Genomic DNA, 13,287 nt, shown 5'->3' on the forward strand with positions numbered 1-13,287 from the left:
GAAAGGTACTGTCAGTGATTCAAATGTGCTATCAAGCAAGCCTTAACATCTTCTTTCCTTATGTTGTTAACAGTTTTTCACGTTTTCTATGGTGTTGTATTTGTTGTATTTAATTATTTTAATGCAAGGGCTAACCTCCCCTTTGCAAATGGTCCTCTAAAACCAGTTTGCTTCAAAGGACACTTTCAATGCATCCTAGGACAATAGAGCCACCAAAGACAATTCGATTGGTTTGTATCAAAGACTGTTTCTTCCCCTTAATGCAGTGGTGTGATGAGTTCAGCGGACCTTTCTGTGCAACTGGCACAGTGCAGAGTGGAGATATATCTGGTATTACGGAATATGGAATAAGCTTGAATAAGCCAATAACGTTCACCTTTTTGGCAGGATTGTTATGAGCATTTCAAAGGTTTTCATTAGATCAGGCTGGTTGGTCTGGGACAGCATCACCTTCTAGGCCAGCTCTGTTTCAACACACTTTCATCAGTCACATATAATTAGCTTCTAGTCCTTTTCCTTCTCTCTCCGAATAACAACCCACAAAGTGTCTTTCGCTGGCCTCCGTACATTCACCCCCCCCCGTCTTCTCCCTGTCATTGACAACTGATCTCATACACAACAATGTGCTGAAGGCAATCTCTGCAGAGCACGACATAAAAGAGAGTGTGAGCATGAAAGAGCGAGCAGAAACAGAGGGAGAGTGGGAGTGTGCTCTAACAATACAGCGCTTTATTAAAATGTCAAACACAAAGGACTACAGAAAAGGGGATATTAACTGGTACCAGAAGCATATTAGGCAGAAGTAGATTTCTTTGGAGTGGGATGGAAATGTCAGTAGAACTAATTTTACTCTGACCTCAAACGTCTAAGCTAGCATGGTGTGCTCCACTGCTTTGAAAAAAATGGTATACGATTAATTGATGGGTAAATCAAAACACAAAAAAAGCACAAAACTGTTCACATTAATTTGAATATGATTTTATTAAAATCAAAACCTATGAAGGTCTAAAATCGTTACTTTGAATGGTTACCATATTTATTTTTCAAGAACAAAGATGGAATCTTTAATGTTGTAACAGTAAAAACAAAAACTGCACACCTTCCAAACAATGCTCTGAGATTAACCATTTCCAAACCTCTAAAGGAAGAGATGTTTTTCTACCAACCTTATTGCTTGTCAAAGCTACAAGATTTACATTTAATCAAGAAGACATTTATAGGCAAAGACACAGAATGCTTTTCTTGATTGACAGTTGCTTGACCTCTTTAAAGTAGGCTATATTGTTGGGTTTTTCCATGTCACTTTAATCAAATAAGAATGTTGGAGACATATAAAATGACTTGCTTTGGTTACAATCTCTCTTTTCTTTTGTATGTATCATGTTATCCTCTCAATAAAGTACTGCCTTTCAGACCATAGAGCTTTTATGCAATATTTCTTTGGCTTGTGTTTTATCAGCTCACAGAAGATGCATAATGCAGTCTGCTCGGCAGCCAATTGCCAATTTTGGGCTGTTATAGGAGCCATTATGACCGAGAGGTTTATATATGGAAATTCTTATTTTGGTTGAGTTTTTTAACTCAACATTATTGGAAGTTGCGACTTTATGTACAAAATCACAAACTTAACAGAAGAGGCAGGTATAGCATCTTGGTTTCAAAAGTACATGCAGAAATGCTTCACCGTGTCATCTTTCTGATGGCGAGTTAGCGAAGACTCAGCTGGTACTGAAAAGACGTCTGATTGTATTCTTCTGATTTGTTTCCTTTGTAAACATTTTCTTAATTTTTTCTCTTCTTGTTCGTCAATAAAGCAACATGTTCATTTATTATGATTAGAGTAGACAATGAAGCCGGGTGTGCTTTAGGGTGAGTCTTCCTGTAATTGACAACTCACCACCACTCTGACATGTCGATCATGGAGATGTTTGTATGGGGATCAATCCTGTGGTCCAAATATACTCAGCTGTGGCTCAAAAAATGGGCTACAAAATGGTAGTACCCAAACCAATGAGTGATTTAGCTGGCAGTATTAACTGACTACCAAGTCCTTCAAACAAGAATGGGAAGGAATATAACTGTTTGCTGGTGTCTAAGGTCTCAGAAAACCAATGTACCTATGCTTGTCAGAGCAGTCACTGAAGTGAACATAAAAAGTACTTTCTGACAATGAAAAAAAAAAAAGAAAATGAAATCACTAAAGGAAATAGCACATTCCGAAAGAATATTCCTCGCCAATTAAACAGCGGGACCTTAGGAACTGTGAGAACTGTCTTTTCTTCTCTTCCTAAAGCAAGATGTGCTGCACAAAACACAACTTTCACACAGTTGACGCATAAAGCAGAACTGTGGGAAATAGAGAGTGTGAAACTGACAAAACGGAATGAAAACATTGTGAAAGTTTGGGATTTTGGGGGGGGGTTTCTGGGAACTTTTCTTCCCTCTTGATTTCCTTGCCAGCAGAAAAAAGAAAACCAAGCCAATGTTTTCCGTCTCCATTAAATCACAGAGACAAAAAATTACAAGGACAATGTTAAAGGAGCTGGTCAGGTCAGCTGGAAGTCTATGGGCAATTATCATTCTATCAGATAAAGTGAATATGAAGGTAAAAATAAATTGATTTCTCTGCATTCACCTTTTTCTCTGTTCTTGGCTCATCCCCCTGTTGTCCAGTTGTCTACCTCTATCGCTCTGTCTCCATATTGTTGGAGGAGAAAAGGGATCAGGAGACTGGGAGCTGTCTACACTCTTTATAGCTCAAAAAAGAAGTCAACAAATGCACACTCACAAGCTTATACAAACACAGATACAAGACACACAAATACAATATGAATCACTGTACGCACAGAACAAACAAAAAAATAATAATCGTCCATCTCTTTACTCAAAGAGCATACATCTCCCCAAACCCCCTTTATATATCAATGTACAGACAGGCTTCTGTGCATATTTGTTATGAAAGGTGATTTTAAGGATATGTAGGGGCTTTCTTCAAGGCAGCAATTTTCAACAGGATATGCAGTATGTTGTCTTATTATTTGTTGATTATTGTGCAGTTGCCCAGGAACCCTTACAGGGGCAACGGAGAATGATGTATTTTAAAGAGAAATATAGTTCACAGTTATACGAGCAAAAGATCATTTCACAACAGAAGTTTTCACAATAAACTTGTCATGCAGTCCACCGTTTCTCAAGAGAGTCTCAACAAATTTGAATGTTTTGAAAGTCAATGTTTGACTTGAGTTAACAGGATCAACCCACAAATTATTTCTGCTGAGGTCACTAGATAGAAAGGTTTGGCAGCCTACGCTTTGGTGCACCAAAGCTCGGTTCGGCGTGGGTGAGAACCAAGCGGCAACCTCGGGTTTTGAAAAATGAAGCCAATGCGGTAGTTCAAAGTCCTGCAGTTCCTCTAGAGTTCGCTTAAGGCTGGCTCTAGGAACACCAGACCTCACATACACAGGACTTGCAAAAAAGCTGTTTTTACAGCATAAATAATCATGTTTACAGCCTGGTTATTGTCATCACTGGCACACACTGTACCGGTGGTACATTTTTTAAAAAACGGCTCTGTTTTGAATTAGGGAAAGATACGTGTTATCTATAGTTAGGCAAACATGATTGACCGTTGGGCGCGATGCAGTGGCTCGTCAAAAGGCTTAAAACCCACCTCAGCTCCAGCTCTCAGCCTGTCGTTAGGTTGACTGGAAGTTAGGCTGAGAAAGCATTTCCAGCATGGTGGCCTGCTGCCGTAACAGATGGCTGACGTCACTCGCGCTTCGTCCAATAAGATTTACAGTCTGTGGCGAGAACGCATTCTGGACCAAACAATGGAAGTGAACCAAAATGCAGTACGCTGTGGGTTGAATTTGGCCGTAAACGATGTCAAACCGAATGACTCCAATGAAGTTCATCTGTGAAAGCGACCTTATTTGAGTACTGATATTCTTCTGTTGATACCAATTTAAACTTTGCTTCAAATTGATGGATTAACACTTTTTCGTTGTATACCTACAGCAAGTGTTCACTCAAGGGCCCTCAGGAATTGTAGGTTATTAAGTTGTTCCAGCAGCATGGGTTCTAGCCCAGCTTGAGAAGATGACCCCCATTTTCTTTCAACCAAAAATGTGTTTATTTCAAATGGTGGTGGTACAAGAGGGATTTACAAAACACAAGTGGATTATAAAGTGATTTACAGAAACAAACTTAGTCATATAAGTTTTTGATATGTCAATAAACTTTGTTATCATAGTCTTGTACCCTGAGAATCAACCTTGAACATACTTGGCTTATATTTTTGACTATTGTGTGCAGTATTGTCCTTGTTCAGGGCTCTTGCGGCTTTGCTCTGCCCAAACAGGACACGCCATAATTCTCCTAAGCACTATGCATGACAAATTCTCGCACACAATTGAATGCCTGAATGAACACGAAACCTAATCTTGCATAGCCAGACGTCTGCCTCATCAAGTTCTCTGAGTCTGGAGAAATTGAAGCACAAAAGTTGGTCAAAAAAAAAAAAAAGAGCAGAGACACAGGGAGTTGTCTTTGTAAGTTATACCAGCAAATAATAATAATGTAGAGAACTTGCCTTTCCAAAACCAAAACCAATCGACGGTGCAGTTTTCTCAGGAAAAAGTGAAGATCAAAGTGGAAAAGGGACAGTAAGAAAGAAAGAACAAACCACTGGAACTTGACAGGAGCTTGACATTAGAGGGAGAAAGAGGGCTGGACAAAAAGAGAAGTAATAAGTCTGTCTGACAGCTTGGTCTTTTATAGGGGGTCAGAAGGTCAACCTTCAACACAAAATTGGTCTTTCAATAGCAACAGACATCAGAGGTAATTTTATTTATGACACCTTATTCAACAACCATAGAAGGATTGGATGAAGAAAAAGTTAAAAAAAAAAAAAATTCTGGAAGTGGCACAGGGCTATTGTAAGTGTTTGTTCACCATTTAAACCAAACAATTTCAAACTTTCTGTCATGGTGGGGTTTTGGACAGTGCTCTTGCATTGTAATGATAAAAAAGTATTCAATAAATGGCAAAGATACAAAGTATGTCTTAGTTTAGAGAAGTTCCACCATTTTTACAATTTTTCCTTCCCGAAATCTACTCAAATACGTGGACATGAATATTTGGCGTTAGAGTTAGGCATTGACTGACATATTGCAGACATTAAAAATCATGTCCGAGTCAGTATTGGCGGCTAGAGATAATTCTGTCACTTTTGGAAAAACTCTGTTTGACTAAATCTTTTGAGGAACAGGATACGTTATCAATACTTGATCAGATTGAATAACTATAGCTTCCTTCATAAAAAAATCAGCTCTTAAATAATTTTTCATGCATTAATTTTGATAGTAAAGACTCTTTTTTTATTTATTCAAGTGAAATGCAACGAATAAAAGTTAATTCACATGAAGCACAGTTCCAAGTTCAGTGAATTAGGTTAAAGGTTGAATAGCCAGGCAGCCCATAGTAATGTCTACAACCTGTTTTTTGTTTTTTTCCCCCTGATGAATAACTAAACTCTGTGTCATTGTTACGACATAAGGACTCTTTTGGAGAACAGTGACACAGTGAGGGGGGGCATGCAAAAGAGAGGGATGGAAAGAGACAGAGTGAGCGGAAGAAAGAAGAAAGATAAGAGTATTTAGCCCATTATTTCCACGGGCTAGGTCAAAATGAATAAGAGTCAGCGAGAGAATGAAAAGTCGTCTTCAAAGAGCAGAGAAGACTTGGCTATTATTCTCTGTCTGAAAAGTGACACCCCACTCTAAGTGTTCCGCTTTAGGATGGCCTTGGGAGGTTAGAACCATGAATGTCAAAGTTGATTTCACACTCTGTAACTCTCTGGACTGTCTGATAGATGTGGCAGCCGTGCACGCACATACACACTTATGTCTGTGAGAAAATACTGTATGCAGGCAAACACACAGACGTGCATGGAAACACACAGGGCAGACAAACAGAGATGCTAACATGTATGCGTTAACAGAGTCTCGAATAGAGTATTTCAAGCAGTTTAGGAGATTCAGTTTATTGCTTTTTCAGAAAAGACAGCAGGAAAAAGAAGTGATGCCATTTTTAATTTTGGTTATTGTATGAATTAAACAAAGCAAACACAGTTTAGGAGGGCTGGGGTGGAAGGATGGTAGGTGGGATGGCATTTGATCAGTTGGGAAAGTTGGTTGTCTTTCATCCGCAACGTCAGGGGTTCGATCCCCAGCTCCTGCAGCCATATTTCGATGTCCTTGGGCATTTTATCCCAAATTGCTGCCATTGCTACATCAGCAGCCTGCGAATGTGTATGAATGGATTAGTTAATATAGATGAACACTTAAAATGTGTTTTTTTTTCTAGTCAGAAGACTAGAAAAGCGATATAAAAGCTCAAGTCCATTTACCATTATAATTAAACACAGCCGCCCCACCTAATAACTGTTGGCATGGCAGGGCCAGCTGTTTCACAATTGTTTTCGTCTCTTTAGCTCAGCTAAGCTAAATAGCTGCTGGAGCCTTATTTTGAATGGGCAGATGGCAAAAATGGTTTCAAACTCATCATTGCACTTTTGCCTCGAACGTATAGATTTAAGTAAAGAAGACCATGTCGTTTTTTGGATTGAACGCAAATTGGCTTATTTCTGGATGGTGGACAACCAAACATTGCATCATTTAGTCAATCAAAAACACCATAGGCCAAAAATCGCCAGCTATGCATGTTGAACTGTTAATTTATAGCAGCCAGTGTATGTGTGTGTGGGGGGGACAAAAATAGCCCCTGAATGAATTCTATGTAGAAATGTATTTTTAATGACGTGAATTGCGCAGATGTTTCTGTCAGCGCCCTGCTGTGGACTGCATGCAGAGTGTTTACAGATGATTGTGTGCATGAGGCTCCAATAAACACACTGTGTTTAATGTCAGTAAAAAAAAAAATCTACAACTTGAATATATGTAAAAATGTCCATAACTCCATGTTCTACTCTGGTTTAAAGTAAAAGTTATTAAATGAATGTCAGAACACTTTCCTTGTTAGACTTGTAACAGTTATACGTTGTAAATGTATTGCTTGAGGAGAAGATAGAAAGATATTTTTATTTTCAATGGACGTGTGAACACCTCCTTTAAAACATCGAAGAGAACGTAGAAAAATTGGTAGTGACTTCTGTCTTGCTGTGAACAGTTGTGGTGTACATTAGATCTGTAGTTAGGGGTTTGGTAAGTGCTCAGCAATTAGACATAAGTGCTGTTTGCTGATAGTGGCTGTTACTTTGCTGCTGGAACCAAAGTGCTCGCTGTCTGTCAAATTATCAGCAGAAGATGAGGCTGAGGTAGGAATTTGTCCTCAGAAACAGAATGGAGTTTGCCTTATTTGCGACACGTTTGTAAATAAACCTTCCAATCGAGATCAGCACGGTGTCGGGCCTTCAAATACCACTTTATTGTGTGCTTTGTGCCTGAAAAGTAAGCAAAGGAATAACTTGTAAAGATCAATGTTATTCTACATTAAAATACAGTTCTGATTCTATTTAATTATTTCAGCCTTTGTTTGTTAAGAAAGAAACATTCTTTACCACTTTACACTCTTCTTTCCTGCCCTGTTACAATGACGGCCTCCAGCCTGTATAAATGTAGAATTGTAGCAACTCCACAAGTAAAGGTAAAAAACATGAAGTGCTCGTATGTATTAAAGGTTTTTTTCTGAATGCTAAAATAAAGTTTTCCAACAAGGAGTTACTAATGTGTAGAAATGGCCATAATTGATTGATCTAGACTATTATATCTTGAGCCATTGTTTGTGTACTTTTTCATCAATCAGGAAGCTTTAAAATGAGAACAGTTGCTTGGATTTGCGACATTAATGACTTAAACATGGAGCATAACAGTAAGAAAGAAAGCTTACTTTTATGTGTGCTGTCATGTGTTTATGGTCAGACTAGAAACATGAAAAGCGAGAATGGATTCATCTAAAACTGGATTAGGGCCAGATCAATATGGAATTTTCGGGGCCGATACCAATATCTATTCAGGAAACCAAAAAATCATATTCCGACATATCAGCCGATATATTTCTTAGATCTATGTTTGATCTATAGAGATGGATAGATATAGATATATAAATGTATTACTTTGATCCTTAAATGCAGTTATCAAACACAATATATGTACTGTAAAATGAAGACAAGGTGGTCACAACAGCCAGAAAGAGAACTGCTAGTGTAATTCAATGAAACTCAAATGAAATGCTATATGACTGGTGAATAAATGTAGTAATATCTGCACATTTCTGCGATAAATTTAGCCAATACAGATAGTCACTGGATGCAGTGAGGGTGCTAATATCGGATGATATTATCAGCTGGTCGATTAATTGGTCGCGCTCTAGACTGGATTGCATGGAAATTTCAGTTAGTAGAGATTAATAGAACGCTAAACAATCATTAGCTGATAGCCAGTAGGAATCCGGGGGATTGAACCCCCCAAACAACCCCCTAAACATAAGATTAAATGCAAGTTCATATCATGAAGAAAAAGTGACAGTCTTGGAAGACAGTACAACATATTACAAAACATGTGTGCTTAAAAAGCACACCAAACTGAAGATTTTTGATATGCCGGAAGCTTGTCTCACGTTCTGATTCCCTGAGGTCATAACAGATAAAACAAAGCAAAGCAACTTAAGAAAAAAGACAGACAGGTGACTCAGTGTGACATGGGGAGCCACTTTCTACTGACACAGAAAACATAGTCACACTAGTTTTTTTTTCCAACTGAGATAAATCATAAGCACCCTGCAGTGCAGATAATATCTCGGAAATATGTCACTTAGTCGAGACTAGCAGCATTTAGTTGCTGACTAAGGCCTGCAACTGTGTGAAGCATAAGCTGTTTTGGGAGATACATTAATTCTAATTCCTCCAGGAAACAGCGGCATGTTTGCATGCACGCAGCATTTTAAACACCGACTCACATCCTGCTTGAGGACATAACAGGTTATTTCAGGATGCACGCTAAACCTCAAATCACAGTTATTACAGTGAGAACAAATGAATGAAAGAAGGATAAGTAGGAGTTAAAAAAAATCAGCACATGCAGGATTCTCAGTTGTTTGAAGCGTCACTGTAGAAGTGTTCCTGGTATGAAGTAAAAATGTGTTACAATTCTACAATTAACTGAACAGATGATTTTGTCTAAAACAAACAATATGAGAGAGTACAACACAATCAGAGATCTAGAGAGAGGGAATCAAGCTTTAATTTGCAGAGCATAATGGGAAAGAGGCAGTGTAGACCTGGATGACAATTTCCACATAGTCCTTGCAAAAACTCTTCAAGTTGAACAGAGTACATCAACCAAGACAGGAAGTCAGACAAGGGAATGCACAGAGCATCCGGTCAATTTCAAAATATAACACACAATCAACCTTGGAAAGACAAATCAACATGTTGTTTGCACGTTATTATCTTTATTCTCGCATGTGATGGAACCGTGACACTGACGTAACGCGGCATGCACAGACTATGTGGAAATTGGGAGTGAGAGAGTTTAGGTAAGGAAGAGCTGTTTTTTTTGTAACCAAGCAGCAGGGTGTTGATTTTGATATACGAGCAGTAACTCGAGGGACCAGCCGGGGTGATCGGGGAGCTCAGTATTTGATATTTGAGTTAAAGGTGGCATTCATTAATCCATTTAGAGATATCAGCAAGTCATGACAAAATTCCTGCTGAGGCTATCATGTCATCTGGCGGGAATAACAGGAGTATAGAAATGGTATGGAAAATTGTTGGAGCGGATAATTGCACCAAGTGAGATGGCGTCTATTGAGAAGAGAAGGGGACAGAGCACTGAACCTTGAGGCATCCCTGTTGATAAATTGTGTGCTTCAGCCACTTCTCCCTTTCCAAGACACTATAATAGATCTCCCTAAGAGGTAGGACACAAACCAGCAGAGGGCAGATCTTGAGATTTGCCGAGTTCAGAGAGTGTGCCATGTTTCTTATCAAGGTTTCACCTGACGAATGCATGATCGATAATACACTTTTCTTTCTTTAATAACAACCTTTTTGCTGCTTATTTTGTTTCTATTTATGTGTACACTCAACATTGTGCTCCTGCTGTGTCAGCATGTTTTTTTTATCAATTGCAAAATGCATAATCATTATTTTTTTACCTGAGAAACCTTTGAGCCATCAAATGTAGATCTTCAATTTTCACGAGTGTGCTGATGCTTTTTGCACAATCATTCTGTAAAATCTTGCTTAAAATATTAAATTGCCAGACAATTTGATCTGATTTGGTAACAGTGGTAATAAAGAGGAATCAATATTCATTTCAGTCTGTTTCATAAACAGCTAAATCCTCCTCATTGTAGCTTTGAACTAAACAAATCTATTTTATTAAAGACAAAAAATGTGTCCACAAACAGGTTATGAGTGGCTGAAAATGCCTATTATCAGACCTGGTCTCTGTCACAGAAACGCGCACAAGCTCTAACAAATCAGCCTCAACTTGTGAAGGTCAACTTTAGTGTGTACAGACCATTCTCCAACTCTCCATAGGATTTTCTCCTTCTCTCTTTCCCACTGCTATTCTCTACTCTATTTTATATGTTAATTTTCTCTGTTTTCTCCTTTCCCACTGCTTTTGTCTCTCGTCTCTTTGCGTCACCTCCAGTCTTTCATCCCCAGCACACCCTTACACCCACACTTTTATGGCTCCCTTTTCCCCGTCTCCTCCCACGCCATTGCCTCTGGTCTAGCTGTCACCCCTGCCATGCAGAAGCACAATGCCGCTGCTTGTTTTAGAAAATAGGATGCTGCATTGTCTGACTGTCTGCTCAACAAGGTGCTCCTGTTGTACATTTCTCTTCTCCTCTCCTTGCCTTCACCTCACTGAGAAAGATGGAGGGATGATTACAAGGAGGAGACAAACCTTGAGTGAGGGCAGTTGGAAGTAGGGAAATGTGGAGAAGGAGAGAAGGAGGGGTATAGGGCGGATGTGTGGAAATCATAGAGTGAGCGTGAGAGCTCTCCCATCTCTCAATCTTTCAGTCTGTTTCATCAGTTGATTGCTCCTATCAGACAGATTGAAGGAGGCTCCATCGCTCTGTCTGACCGCCTCGATAACAGCACTGCAACTTGATTAGCTTTTCATCACCAGGCATCGCTTTCCACTCAAATTCTCTCTCTTTTTTTCAATTTCTATCAGGTCCCTTATTTAAGCAGGCAAGTTGCCAGAAATAATGCTCTTATTTGAAGCATCAGTTTGTGGGGCATTAGTTGTAGGAGAGAGGAGGATTATGCACAAAACAACACTCAACAGTTACACACCTGAGGGCGGATGAAGTCTCACTGCAGTCAACTTAAATACATCTTCAGTACACCTTGGATAACCATTGGTTTTAAGTGTTCTCCACTTCTATTTTGTAAACCATCAACAAAAATGTGTCAATCGCTCCTGCAGGAAATTTCCCATTTTATGAGAATAGTCTTCATAATAATCAAATAGATAGAGCTGAGATTTGGTAGTTTCAATTTTGTACATTCAAGACATGGGGATCATAGAGCAGAAGCCTAGAGAATAATAAACTAATAAAGTGACAAAGCTACCATAAGTCACTGCTCCAGATAGAGTTAACTAGAATCAGTGTTGTGCTTATATTGTCATTTTTCTTCTTTTTGTTTACATTTATTTTGGGGCTTTTTGCCTTCATTGGATAGGAAAGTGGATAGAGTAGGAAACCAGGGAGAGAGAGTGGGAAAATGACATGCGGGAAGGAAGCCACAGGCCAGACTCAAACCCCCATTGAAATTGGTCAATTTCTCTGTTGGACTGTCATTGGTATAAAGTAAGGCTGATGAATTGAGCTGAGAGGAGATTGAGCTATATATAAAGTATCTAGAGTGTAATAAAAAAAAACAGTTTTTTTTTTATATGTGGGCATGTTCAAGACATTTGTCAGGGAGTGTGGGAAAGTTAAAGTATGATATAGTGAGAAAAAATCCACTACAGAGATTATATTCCAGATTGTGTGTGGTAATTTAAATCATGAGTGGAATTCATGCAAAATGTAATATAAAACTGAACGTATTGAAGGGAAGTCATGTCTAATCTGAGTAACAATGAAAAATGTGTGGTTGACTATATTTTAGCAGATTAGCAAGAGTGAAGTTCAAACAAGCCAGCAGGTAGCCAATTAGGCAACCACCTCGGCAGGAAGCATGATGTGGAAGTAGTTTAACATTTTGACAGTCATCCAATTAACTGACCTTGGATTTCATGTGTTCCTGAAAGTCTACATATTTTCTCTGTTTAATTTTAGGGGGGAAAAAAAAACATTCATTGAATGCCACAGCCAGTCAGTCAGCTAGCCAGGCAAAGGTTTGTTCGGTCAGCCCAGCTCGTGTGTTATCTATGCACTTCGTAGTGGACTTTAAATCCTCTGATAAATGCAGCTGCTGTATTTTGTCACCGCACTTACCTGGAAGTCCTCAAGTTTTCTACAAAGCATGCCAGTGAGCTATAATTAAGGAATATGTGCAGGATGTAAAATAGGCTAACATTTTTTTTTTCTGCCACTCATAACAAAAGGTATATATCTGCAGGCCTATTAAGGGGAAAAGGCTATTCAAGCAAATAGTCAAAAACTGTAAAAGAAATCTCTCCCTAGACATACAGTAATAGTATAATTTCCACACAACTGCATACAATCACTTACTCATCCTGTCAGCCAATCAAACACAGGGTCGGTGTGCAGCCTGCAAAGTGATCTGCGCTACTGACATTTGAAATAGTGATGGCCCCACATGTTCAAACTTTATCTCCACTCTTATATATTAGAAGTTCAAGTGCTGGATAAATCATTGCCACTGAATTCTATATTAATAATAATCACATCACCCTGAGAGTCCACAGTGACGTATAGTTTTATAGATGGATCATGCTGCAGTTCAATGCTTCAAGTGATCTGTGTGTAAGTGTGTGTGAGAGAGAGAGAGAGAGAGAGGGAGAGAAAGTTCAGTGCAAAGGAGCCACATAGCAATCATCTTTGAAATCATATCTTTACATACCCACACAAACACACCAACGCCAACACACAGATTTATTGTTGACAGAAGCTTTACAGTAGACATCCATTTCCAGCAACAAAAGTTAGAATGACACTAGATATAGTGGTATCAATATAAAAAGGATGAATGAAGTGCTGTTAGAGATACAGTGGAGTATAGATTTTTACTACCATAAATATATATTTCATATATATATATAAGTTTTACCATAT

The sequence above is a fragment of the Labrus bergylta genome, chromosome 10 (assembly GCF_963930695.1).
Source record: "Labrus bergylta chromosome 10, fLabBer1.1, whole genome shotgun sequence".
NCBI classification, from domain to species: Eukaryota; Metazoa; Chordata; class Actinopteri; order Labriformes; family Labridae; genus Labrus; species Labrus bergylta.